We start from the raw sequence: 12,129 nt of genomic DNA, 5'->3' as shown, positions 1-12,129 counted from the left end.
TACATTGCTGGTGGGGCTGCAAATTAGTGCAGCCACTCTGGAAAGCAGTGTGGAGATTCCTTAGAAAACTTGGAATGGAAACACCATTTGACCCAGCTATCCCACTCCTTGGCCTATACCCAAAGGACTTAAAATCAGCATATTACAGAGATACAGCCACATCAATGTTCATAGCTGCTCAGTTCACAATAGCCAGATTGTGGAACCAACCTAGATGTCCTTCAATTGATGAATGGATAAAGAAAATGTGGTATATATATACAATGGAATATTACTCAGCCATAAAGAATGATAAAATTATGGCATTTGCAGGCAAATGGATGAAACTGGAAAATATCATGCTAAGTGAGATAAGCCAATCTCAAAAAACCAAAGGAAGAATGATATCGCTAATAAGTGGATGATGACACATAATGGGGGGTGGGAAGGGTTAGTGTTGGGGTTGGAGTTGGGTTTAGGGAGGGGGGCAGGAATGGAGGAAGGAAGGACTGTATAGATAGAGGGGAAGGGTGGGAGGGGAGGGGGGGACGGGAAAAAATGGCAGAATGAATCAAACAACATTACCCTATGTAGATTTATGATTACACAAATGGTATGCCTTTACGCCATGTACAGACAGAGAAACAACATGTATCCCATTTGTTTACAATTTTATAATAAAAAAAAAATTAAAAAAAATAAAAAATAAAAAATAAAATAAAATAAAATAAAATAAAGCTGACAATAAAGGAAAGATGTTAAGAGGCAATGACCAAATGTTCAAAAAATTTGTGGTAACATTAAGAGACCAAATCTAAGAATCATTGGTGTCAACAAAGGCACCAAATGCAACCTAAAGGAATGCGCAATCTTTTCAACAACATAATACCAGAAAATTTTCCAAACCTTAGTAATGAGATAGAAATCAAAAATACAATTTGGATTTAGAACCCCAAAGAGGCAAGATATAAAAAGATGCTCTCTGAGACGCATTAGAATGAAAATGCCTAATACACAGAATAAGGATAGAATTTGGAAAGCCACAAGAGGAAAACAGCAGGTCATATTTAGAGGAAAATCAATAAGGATTTCAGCTGATTTCTCAGTTTAGATGCTAACAGTTAAGAAAGCCAAGTCCTGAAAGAAAATGGGTGCCAACCAAGATTACTATATCCAGTAAAGCTATCCTTCTGAATTGAAAATAAAATAAAAACATTCCATGATAAGCATAAACTAAAAGAATTCATAACCACTAAGCTTGTACTACAAAAAAATAAAATATTTCATGCAGAAGAAATAAAAATTAAAAGTCAGAGTCAACATAGGGATAAATCTCACTAGAAGAATAGTCAATTAAAGGTGAATAAAGTCTGAATTATCATTAGAAATAAGTTAAAATGGCAGGAAATAAAAATTATCTCTCTATAATAACACTGAATGTAAATGATCTAAACTTTCCAATTGAAAGACATAGACTGATAGAATGGATTTAAAAAGAAGACCCAACAATATGTTGTTTATAGGAGACATCTCACAGGCAAAGACATTCACAGGCTGTAAGTGAATTGATGGGAAGAGATATACCATGCAAATGGAGACCAAAAGCAAGCAGGGGTAGCTATCAAACAAAGTAGATTTCAAAATTAATCAGAAGAGACAAAGAAGGTCATTTCATACTGGTTAAGGGAATCATTCAACAACAAGATATAATTTGTGAAATACTTATGTCCCAAACATCAGTGCACCTATGTACATAAAACAAACCCTTCTCAATATAAAGAATCAAAGTGAACACAATATAATATTACTGGGTAATTTCAACACACCTCTCTACCATTAGACAGGTCATCCAGACAGACTCTTTTGGAACTAAAAAATATTATTATTCAAATGTACCTAACAGACACATATAGAATATTTCATTCACCAACAACTGAATTCACTTCCTTCTCATTGGCACATAGAACTTCCTCTAAAATAGATGATATTTTAGGGCACAAGGTAATCCTAGAAAACACAAAAAAAGAAATAATTTCCTGCAGCCTATCATATCAAAATGGAATTAAATTAGAAATCAATGACAAGATTTTGAAAAATGGAAACAGTTTTAACACCTGGAGGTTAATAATACACTTTTGAATGATGAATGGATCATAGACAAAATTGTAAAGAGATTGAAAAATTCTTGGAAACAAATAGAATATAGATACAATAGAATATAGATATTCAAATCTCTGGCACAGTATGAAGGCAGTTCTAAGAGGAGAGTTTATAGCATTGAGTTTGTACATCAGAAAAATAAAGATAGCAAATAAATAACCTAATGTTAGACCTCAAAGCCCTATAAAAAGAAGAAAAATTAATTCCAAAATTAGTAGAAACAGGAAATAATTAAGATCATAATGAAATTGAGAATAAAACAATACAAAGTATCAATTCAACAAAGAGTTGATTCTTTGAAAATAAAGCCAAGATTGATAAACCCTTAGTCAAACTAACAAAAAGAGAGAGAGGTTCTAAATCAACAAAATTAGAAATGAAAGGGGAGGTTTTAACCACAGACACTTCATAAATCCAGAGGGTCATTCTGAAAATTTATACTCCAATGAAGTTGAAAATCTAGAAGATATTGACAAATTTTGAGACACATAACCTGCTCAAATTGAATCATGAAGATATAAAAAACTTAAATAGACCAATATCAAGCTAATAAATTGAAGCATAAAGTAAAAGTTGTCCAACAAAGAAAAGCCCAGGACCAAATGAATTCTCAGTCAAGTTCTATCAGACCTTTAAAGAATAAGGAGCACCAGTCTTTCTCAAACTACTCTATGAAAGAGAAAAGGAAAGAACATTCCGAAATGCATTCTGTGAAACCAATATCATCCTGATACCAAAACCAGACAAAGACATATCAAGAAAAGAAAACTTCAGATCAGTATCCCTGATGAACATAGATGCAAAAATTCTCAATAAAATATTGACAAACCACATTTAAAAACACTTTAAGAAGATAGTACACCATTATCAAGTGAGTTTCATTCCAGTGACGCAAGGTTGATTGAACATACCAAAATCAATAAATGTAATTCACTACATAGAGTTAAGGACAAGAATCAGATGATTATCTAAATAAATGAAGAAAAATCATCGGATAAAATCCAGCACCTACTTATGTTAAAAATGTTGGAGAATCTAGGGGTAAAAGAAACTTACCTCAGGGGCTGGGGCTGTAGCTCAGCGGTAGAGCACTTGCCTAGCATGTGTGAGGCACTGGGTTCAATCCTCAGCACCACATAAAAATAGATAAATAAAATAAAGGTATTGTGTCCATCTACAACTAAAAACAGACAAACAAACAAAACTTACCTCAACATTGCAAGGACTATATGTGAAAAACCCAAGGTCAATATCATGCTGAATGGAGAAAAAATGAAAGCCATTTCCTCTAAAATCAAGAACAAGATAAGGATATCTACTTTCAACACTTCAATATGGTTCTTGAAACTTAAGTCAGAGAAATCAGGCAAAAAAAAAAAAGGAAATTAAAGGGATACAAATAGGAAAAGAAGTTAAAATATCTTTTTTTTTCTTTTCTTTTTTTGCTTATTTCATGATCCTATATCTTCAATACCCAAAAAACTCCACCAATGACTTCTAGAGTTGATAAATTCAGCAAAGTAGCAGGACAAGCAAAGTACTGGACAAGACCAACCTATATAAATCAATCACTTGCCTAATCTCCAGTAATATCTTCTGAGAAGGAGATCTATCACATTTATGATAACCTCAAAAATACTTAGAAATTAATCTAATTTTGCTAAGTTGCTGAGGCAACACAGCCTTTGTAACAAATGGTTCTGGGAAACTTGTTATCCATATGTAGAAGAATGAGACTATATACTTCCCCGGCACCCAAGTCAATTCAAAATAGATCAAAAACCTAAGAATTAGACCAGAAACTATGCAACTCATAGAAGAAAATGTAGGGTCAAAGGTCCAACATGAAGGCACAGGCAATAACTTTCTCAGTAGGACCCCTAAAACTTGAGAGAAAATGCCAAGAATTAATAAATGGGGTGGCATCAAATTAAAAAGCTTTTGCACAGAAAAGGAAACAATAATGTGAAAGAGACCTACAGAATGAGAGAAAATCTTTGGTAACTACTCCTCTGACAGAGGATTAATATCTAGACTATATAAAGAACTCAAAAAGCAATAAGAAACCAAATAACTCAATTAACTGACAGACAAATGAACTAAACAGGCACTCCTCAAAAGAAGAAATACAAGTGGCAAAAAAAAAAATTAAAAATGTTCAACATATTTAGTGATTAGAGAAATATAAATCAAAATGATACTGAGCTGGGCATGGTGGCACACACCTGTAATTTCAGCCACTTGGGAGGCTGAGGCAGGAGAATCATGAGTTCAAAACCAGCCTCAGCAACTTAGGAGGCCCTAAGCAACTCAGGGAGACCCTGTCTCTAAATAAAATACAAAAGGGCTGGGGATTTTGCTCAGTGGTTAAGTGCCCCTGGGTTCAATTCCCAAGTACCAAAAAAATACCCTGAGATTTCCTCTCATTCCAGTTAGAAAGTCAGCCATCAAGAATGCAAAAAAAATAAATAAATAAATGCTGGAGATGATATGAAAACAAAAAGAACACTTTTACACTGCTGATGGGATTGGAAATCAGTACAAAATTTCATCAAAAGACCAGACATGGAACCACCATATGACCCAGCTATACCATCCTTGGTATTTATCCTGAAGATTTAAAGTCATCATACTGCAGTAATACATGCACACCTATGTTTATAGCAACACAATTCACAATAGCCAAACTATGGAACCAGCCTAAGTGTCCATCAATGGATGAAAGGATAAAGAAAATGTGGCCTATATACAAAATGGAGTTTTAATCAGCCATAAATAAAAATGAAATGATGACATTATCAGGAAAACGGATGGCAATTGAGATTATGTTAAGCAAAACAAGTCAAAATCAGAAGGCCAAGGACTGCAAAATGTCTCTCATATGTGGAAGCCAGGGAGAAAAAAGGGAAAGAAACATGGTGGGGAAATTCGTGAAAATGGAAGGGAGATCGGCTGAATAGAGGCAAGAGACCAATGGGGCAGTCAAGAGAGGGAAAGGGACGGATATTAACCAACTTATATTGTTATATTCATGTATGTATGAACAGGCAAAAATGCCAATATTATGTACAATTTTAATGCACCAATAAAAAATATGGGAAAACAAGAAGACACCATTGAGCAGAAACCTGAATGACACGGAGGAGTAGTCTGTGTGTAAGGGCCAAGTCAGGAGGTAACGACCTGACACCAGCTGGGGCAAACAAGTGGCCTAAGAAAATGCGACCATTCTCGTTTCCTTCCTCAGCCCTGCTGAGATAAACAGAGATGTGGGGCAAGTTCCCCCAGGGCCCGTGGGGCAGAACCAGCTCTGCTGCAGGCCCAGGTGGTGGCGAAATCTGGCCCCGTGTTCAAGCCGGAAGCAGTTGCTGTGTTTCATGCACCAAAACGGAATTCATGAAACCAACCAGTCCCTGAAGACTCATCCAGGACAGACCCATTAGTGGGGATGGCGAGTGTCTTGGCAGAGGGGCCAGGAGAGCAAATGAGCCAGTTTGAGGGTTCTTTAAAACAGCAAAAATACTTCAGGCAGAGAAGGTTCCAGAGGACTCACAGTGGTCAGTTCCACACTCTCCTGGAGGGGTGCCAGTCAACCTCACCCAGTCCTAGACTGGGAGGACTTCTGGTGGAGTCCACAGGCCATCCACATACAGGGAAAGAAGTTTTTTTCATCCAGAACCAAAGGAGGAGACTACCATGGAGTCTGCAGGGGAGACACAGAATTTTGCTCCTCATCAGGGAGTCTGCTTAGCCAGCAAGCAGCAGGGCCTGCCCAAGGCAGAGGAGCTGAGTGAACACCCCTGCAAGGCCACTGTGTAGGTGACAGGCTTCAACAGACAGGAGCCTCTGTCCACCTGCCTGCAGCCCTCCAGGTCAAATAAGGAGATGGGGTTTGGGCGGTGGGGGCATTTGCAGGAGGTCAGAGGGGGCGGGTGTGATGGTCTGGTTCTCATTCTTGCCTCCAGATCTCAGATTGGGGTCTAACCCTCTTTGGCAGGTATCACAGGATAGAAACCTAATGCTACTACAGTGTTCAGGAGTGGGTCCTTTGAGTAGTGACTAGGATTAGATAAGGCCACCAGGGTGGAGGCCCCATGGTTGAATCCTAGTGACTTCATAAGAAAAGGAAGAGAGCCAAGAAGATTTATGACACATGCACACACACACTGTTTCTTGACATGTGATGCCCTGCACCACACAGGGACTCTACTAGCAAGAAGGGCATCACCAGATGTAGCCCCTTGACCTTGGACAGAACTGTACATCAAAATAAACCTCCTTTCTTTATAACTTACCCAGTCTCTGATATAGCACTATTAGTAACAGAAAATGGACTTGGATGGAGAATGACATCCATCCTCCACCCTTCTCTTTCCACCACAGCTACTCTTTTGACCACAGTCACTCCCTCGGATTCTAGGAATGGCTGCTCCTGGGGCCTCGCCAGGCTATCAGTGATGCAGCCCAAGGGTGCCATGCTGCACTTCATGGTTTCCTTTGACCCTGCCCACACCCTGTACAGATGATCTCCTTAATCCCCCTTGTTTAGCCTACTTGAGGTCCCTGCCAGGGCCTGACTGCTATTTCACCCAAAGGGAAGGGACTCTTCAACAAACCAGCTATGTGGGTGTTGATAACAAATTTGTATGCTCACAGAAACACTGAAAAATCACACTCAGCTGTTGGAATGGGAAGGAGGAGTGGAAAGAAGAATGTGTCTTACAGATGCCTACACTTACCACTTATTTCCTTTTCTTATATGAAGCATTTTAAATTATAATTACTCATTCATATAATTATAAATTGTATTTTTTAAAAAGGAAACAGGCTTAGCACCACGCCTGATGTGTAGCAGGACTCCACGTAGATGTCTTGTGAGGAGTCTGTCATAGTGGGACAGACTGCTTTGTCCACACCAGGACCTGTTGTGTGACTCTGGGCATGTCTTTGTACAATTCCATGTCTCCAATTTTTCTTCTCAAAATCTGGGAATAACAGCAAGGTGTTGTAAACATTAAACAAGTTAAAATGAGTATAAAGACTCTACAGAAAAACTCCCTAGTAAGTAGTCAGCACCAAGCTGGTATTTGCCACTATTACTGTTCCAACAGAATATAGCACCATCTCCAATCCTGGGGTCCCTCCAGCACCCAAAACAGAAAACTCGATGGCTATAAAAATTCCCCCATTCATTTTCTCTCTCTCATTCTCTCTCTCTCTGTCTCTTTCTGTGTGTGTGTGTGTGTGTGTGTGTGTGTGTGTGTGTGTGCGTGTGTGTTCAGGATTTGAGGAGAGCAGGGAGCATGTGGCTTGGGGTCAGAACGCCCAGGTCAAAGTTGGACTACGCCACTCGTCACTTGTGTGGCCTTGTGCAAGTGACATCCTTCTCTGAACCTCTCATTCCTTCTTGTTAAAAAGAGCACGAGGGCTAGGGAGATAGCTCAGTTGGTAGAGTGCTTGCCTTGCAAGCACAAGACCCTGGGTTCAATCCCCAGCACCGCAAAAAAAAAAAAAGCACGAGAATAGGTCTAAGAGGAGCCAGTCAATACATGTGTTTAATTTGGGGTTCCCCAGAAGCAGACCCTGACACAGGGTTCAAGTACAAATACTTTATTCAGAGGTGACTTCAGGACAAGAATTCAAGTTGTCTCTGCAGGAGGTGATCCCAGGAAACACCAGCAGGACACTGGGAGAGAGGGAAGGAAGAGTTCAAGGAAGTTCCACGGAGGACATTTCCACTGTGGGTGACGGGGCTCAGCCCTGCTACTCCAGGAGATAGCACATGCACCTGAGTGACCCACCCAGAACCAGAGCCAGGGAGCCGGGCCCACCCTCTAGCACTCAGGACAGTGTGCCTCCGGAGTGTCCTGCCTGTGCTGCAAGCGTCAGGCCTGGGGACAGGCCGGGCTCTTTCAGCAGCTCGGTGATTCCAACACATACACTCACAAACGTGCACACACTTGAACACCAACCGTGTGTGAATATGTACACAAAGAAGCACACAAACATGTGCACCCTTACATTCACTTGTGTGCATGCTGACAAGTTTTTACACAGTTGCACAAATTCAGTCACACGCACTTACACACAGTCACAAACCCACAGGGTCGCTCACATTCTCACACATTGAACTAATAACCAGACTCCTTAGAGCACATTGTCCCCCAGTGGCCCAGCAGAGGGAGCCTCCTCATGCTCAGAAGAAGCAGCCTCAGCAGCCAGCAACAAAGACCAGGTCTGGGTGTGTTGTGGGGAATACAGGGACAGGTGTGCCAGTCTCAGGGTCCCACATACCACACTCATCACTCCATTGACCTAGATAATCCTATTGAACTTCAAAGCCTGTCCTGTTGGACTGGGAAAGGAGACTCACTTTTTTTTTTAGTACTGAGATTGAACCCAGGGACACTTTACCACTGAGTCACATTCCCAAACCTTTTTATATTTTATTTTGAGACAGGGTCTCACCAAGTTGCTTAGGGCCTCACTAAGTTGCTAAAGTTGGCCTCAAACTTGTGATCCTCCTGCCTCAGCCTCCCCAGCTGCTGGGATTACAGGAGGAAAAGGAGACAGTTAATGCCAAGTGTAGATTACACTTTGAAGGAGTTGGCTGCATTGTGAAGCAGAGAAATGGAGAATTGGCTCATAGGAAAGTGAGGACCAGGGAATGTGTGTGGGAGCAGGGAAGAGAGGGAGAGAAAGAGAGAAAGTTATCTGTTTGTAATACAAAAATCAATTCTGTTTCTGTATTCCACAGGTCAGCCAACTAAGGTCTGTGGACAAAATCTGATTTTGGCCCTTTCTTGTATGGCCTATGGGCTAAGAATGGTTCAAATTTTAAATGGGTTGGAAGAGAAAGAGGAGGGGTAGAAAGAGGAGAAGCCAGATAGGGACATGTAAGGTCTAAAATATGTACTATGTGGTCCTTTAAAGAAGTTAGCCAAGTCCTGCTATGGATAGCAACTGGAAAACAAATATTTTAAATAATCATTTTTTAAAACATTGTACACCAGAAAAAGTAGACTCCGGTGTAAATTTAACAAAAACACACAGGGTTTTTATGGTGAAAACTTCGACACTCTAATGAAAAAAAGCCAAGAAGATCCAAATAAATGGAAAGATAAATAGCATTTGTGGATGGAAAAGACCGATATTGTTAAGATGTTACTGAGCCAGGCAGTGCATACCTGTAATCCAAGCACTTGGGAGACTGAAGCAGGATTGCAAGTCAGAGACCAGCCTGGGAAACCTAGCAAGACTCTGGCTCAGAATAAAAATAAAAAGGGCTGGGGATGTAGCTCAGTGGTAGAGCGCCCCTAGGTTAAAATCCCCTACTGCAAAATAATAATAATTAATAAAATTAAAGGGCTAAGGATGTAGTTCAGTGGTACAGTGACTCCGAGTTCATTACCAATATATGCATATATATGTGTACATATGTGTGTGTGATATATAATATATGCATTATATATGTATATAATATATAGTATGCATATACATTCTTAAGATATTAATTTTCTTCTGCTTAGCTGACAGATTTTTTTAAAATAGTAAATCCAAGTAGGACTCTCTATAGAAACAGACAAGCTGATTATGAAATTTACATGAAATGCAAAGATCCTGCTATACTAAAAATTTATTTATAAGTAAAATAATAGTTGAAGAAGTCTCTTTATCCTTTTTAAGACATACTATAAGCTACAGTAATCATGAGTCTGGTATTGACCAAAAATTAGACATATAAATTAAGGGAACAGGGCTGGGGCTGTAGCTCAGCAATGGAGTGCTTGCCTTGCATGTATGAGGCTGGGGTTCCATCCTCTGCATTACGTAAAAACAAGTAAAGTAAAGGTATTGTGTCCACTACAACAAAAAATACTTAAAATTAATTAATTAATTAATTAATGGAACAAAAGAGGGAGTCCATAAATACACCCACTCAAAATTAATTACAACCATGAAAGGTCAGTTTTGGGCTGTTCTCTGTAATCCATAAGAATAACATGAAGGTGAAATTGGCGTTTACCTGGGGGAGCTGCAGAGTGACCCTGTCCCTTCTCAGTGTCTACTTCTGTGAACAGGAACAAAACTTCAGTGTCTGTGGAGTTGCCAGGCCATCCTTGTTCATGAAAAATGTCCAACCACACCCATATCTTACATAAAAATATACTCACCTATTGCTAGAAAATTAAATCTCTAGTCCAAAAGCTATGTGAAGAAGAGTAACTCGATTGTTAATTGACAGTGATATCTCAAGCCGTTTTGGTTCTAACATGTAAATGTGATGTTAGATTTAAATGTAATTTTCATATGTGAAGCATTACATATAGACAAAAACTTGAAGTAGGCGTGAGAGAATATCAGCAGGGATTAGTAAGATGTGCAGATTGTAGGTGATTTCTATTTCTTACATTTCCTTACAGTACTTTCTTCTATGGATTTGCGTTTTTTCGGAATATGAAAAGCATTTGAATGAAGAAAGTTAAAGGCAAAGAAAAACAAATGTCATTTTCCACTTGCACTATGTATTTTTTTTTTCGTCTTATTTTTCAGTGTCATTTGTTATTGTACAACCTGTAACCTCCCAGGTTCCGGATCTGTGGCCTTCTGAAAAGCGCTCAGTTTTCACACTGGGTCCTGATGGAGACCCCTTCAGTCAGAGAGGAGCCGGTCGAGAGGCAGCCGCTGTCCCTGGTGCTGAAGGGGCGGCCCCGCCCGGCTCCCCACCCCCAACCCCCGCTCTCCTGTCACTCTTCAAGTCCAGCGCCACTTCCACTCACTCCCAGGAACATCCAGATGAAATGGAAGTCCTGGTCGTTCCTCTCTAAAAAATATATTTTTCCAGTTCTAAGCTTTAGGCCATTGTCAGGCCAGCTTGTAGTTTCTCAGGTTTAAAATACAGATATTTAGAAACTACTGAATATTCCAATGGTTTCCTTCAATAGCAGGTAGCCATGCTTTTCAAAACTCAGCTTCTCTTTTGGGCTGAGGGTATGGCTCAGTGTCAGAGCACTTCCCTGGCATATGCGAGACCTTGGGTTCAATTCCCAGTAAAATTAATCTATCATTTATTTATCATCTTTGTCACTTTAAAACACTTCAAAACCTAAAATGTAATGCAAAAAGAAGGGGAAAAGAAGAAAACTAATTTTCATGAACTGCGGATGCTTAAGAGATATTGGTACAGTTACGTTGTACATGCAAACTTGTTCAATCTTCAGAACATACCTGTGGGGGGGTTACTGTTATGTAGTAAAGAAACTGGGGCTTAGCAAGATAAACAATTTCCCCCACTCTAAAGGGCTAACAAGCAACAGACAGAAATTTTGACCTTGATAGGACAACCCCAAGGTGAAATGGATTGTCTTAGTTCATCTGGGATGACAAAACAAAATACCTTAGCCTGGAGAATTTATGAACAATAGAAATTTATTGTTCACAGATCTGGAGGCTGGAAAGGACAGGTGCTGGCAGATTCAGTGTCTGGTGAGGGTCTGTTCCTTCTACATGTCCTCACAGGGTGGAAGGGAAATGAAAGTTCCCTCAGGCCTCTTCAAAAAGGGCACTACTGTGATTCATAAGAAGTCACAGACCTAATCAGTCCCCTAAGTCACATCTCTCAATACCACAGTGCTGAGGATAGGGTCTCAACATATGAATTTGGGGTGCAGGGGTCCCAAACATTCAAACCATAGCATGGATCCAGCATCATCTGATTTTACAGCTTCCTGTCATCTGTCCCATGTTCCCTAAAGAGCACAGCTGGCCTCAGAGGCCAAGACAGAGGAGCTCCATCTGGAGAAAGGGGGCACCTGGGGAGAGAGACTGTCCCAACTTTCTGTTAAGGAACACTAAGAATTGCCAGATAACTCTGGCTTCCCTACATGGGACAGGACAGTAACTTGACCAATCTAGCTTCAAGAATAATAACAATCTGTATTTCAGGATGCCAGGTACCTAACAAAATGGGGATTCTAAGAAGGCAAAGTG

Source organism: Sciurus carolinensis, chromosome 17 (assembly GCF_902686445.1).
Source record: "Sciurus carolinensis chromosome 17, mSciCar1.2, whole genome shotgun sequence".
In the NCBI taxonomy this organism is placed as follows: Eukaryota; Metazoa; Chordata; class Mammalia; order Rodentia; family Sciuridae; genus Sciurus; species Sciurus carolinensis.
Note: the sequence above shows the minus strand (reverse complement) of the source record.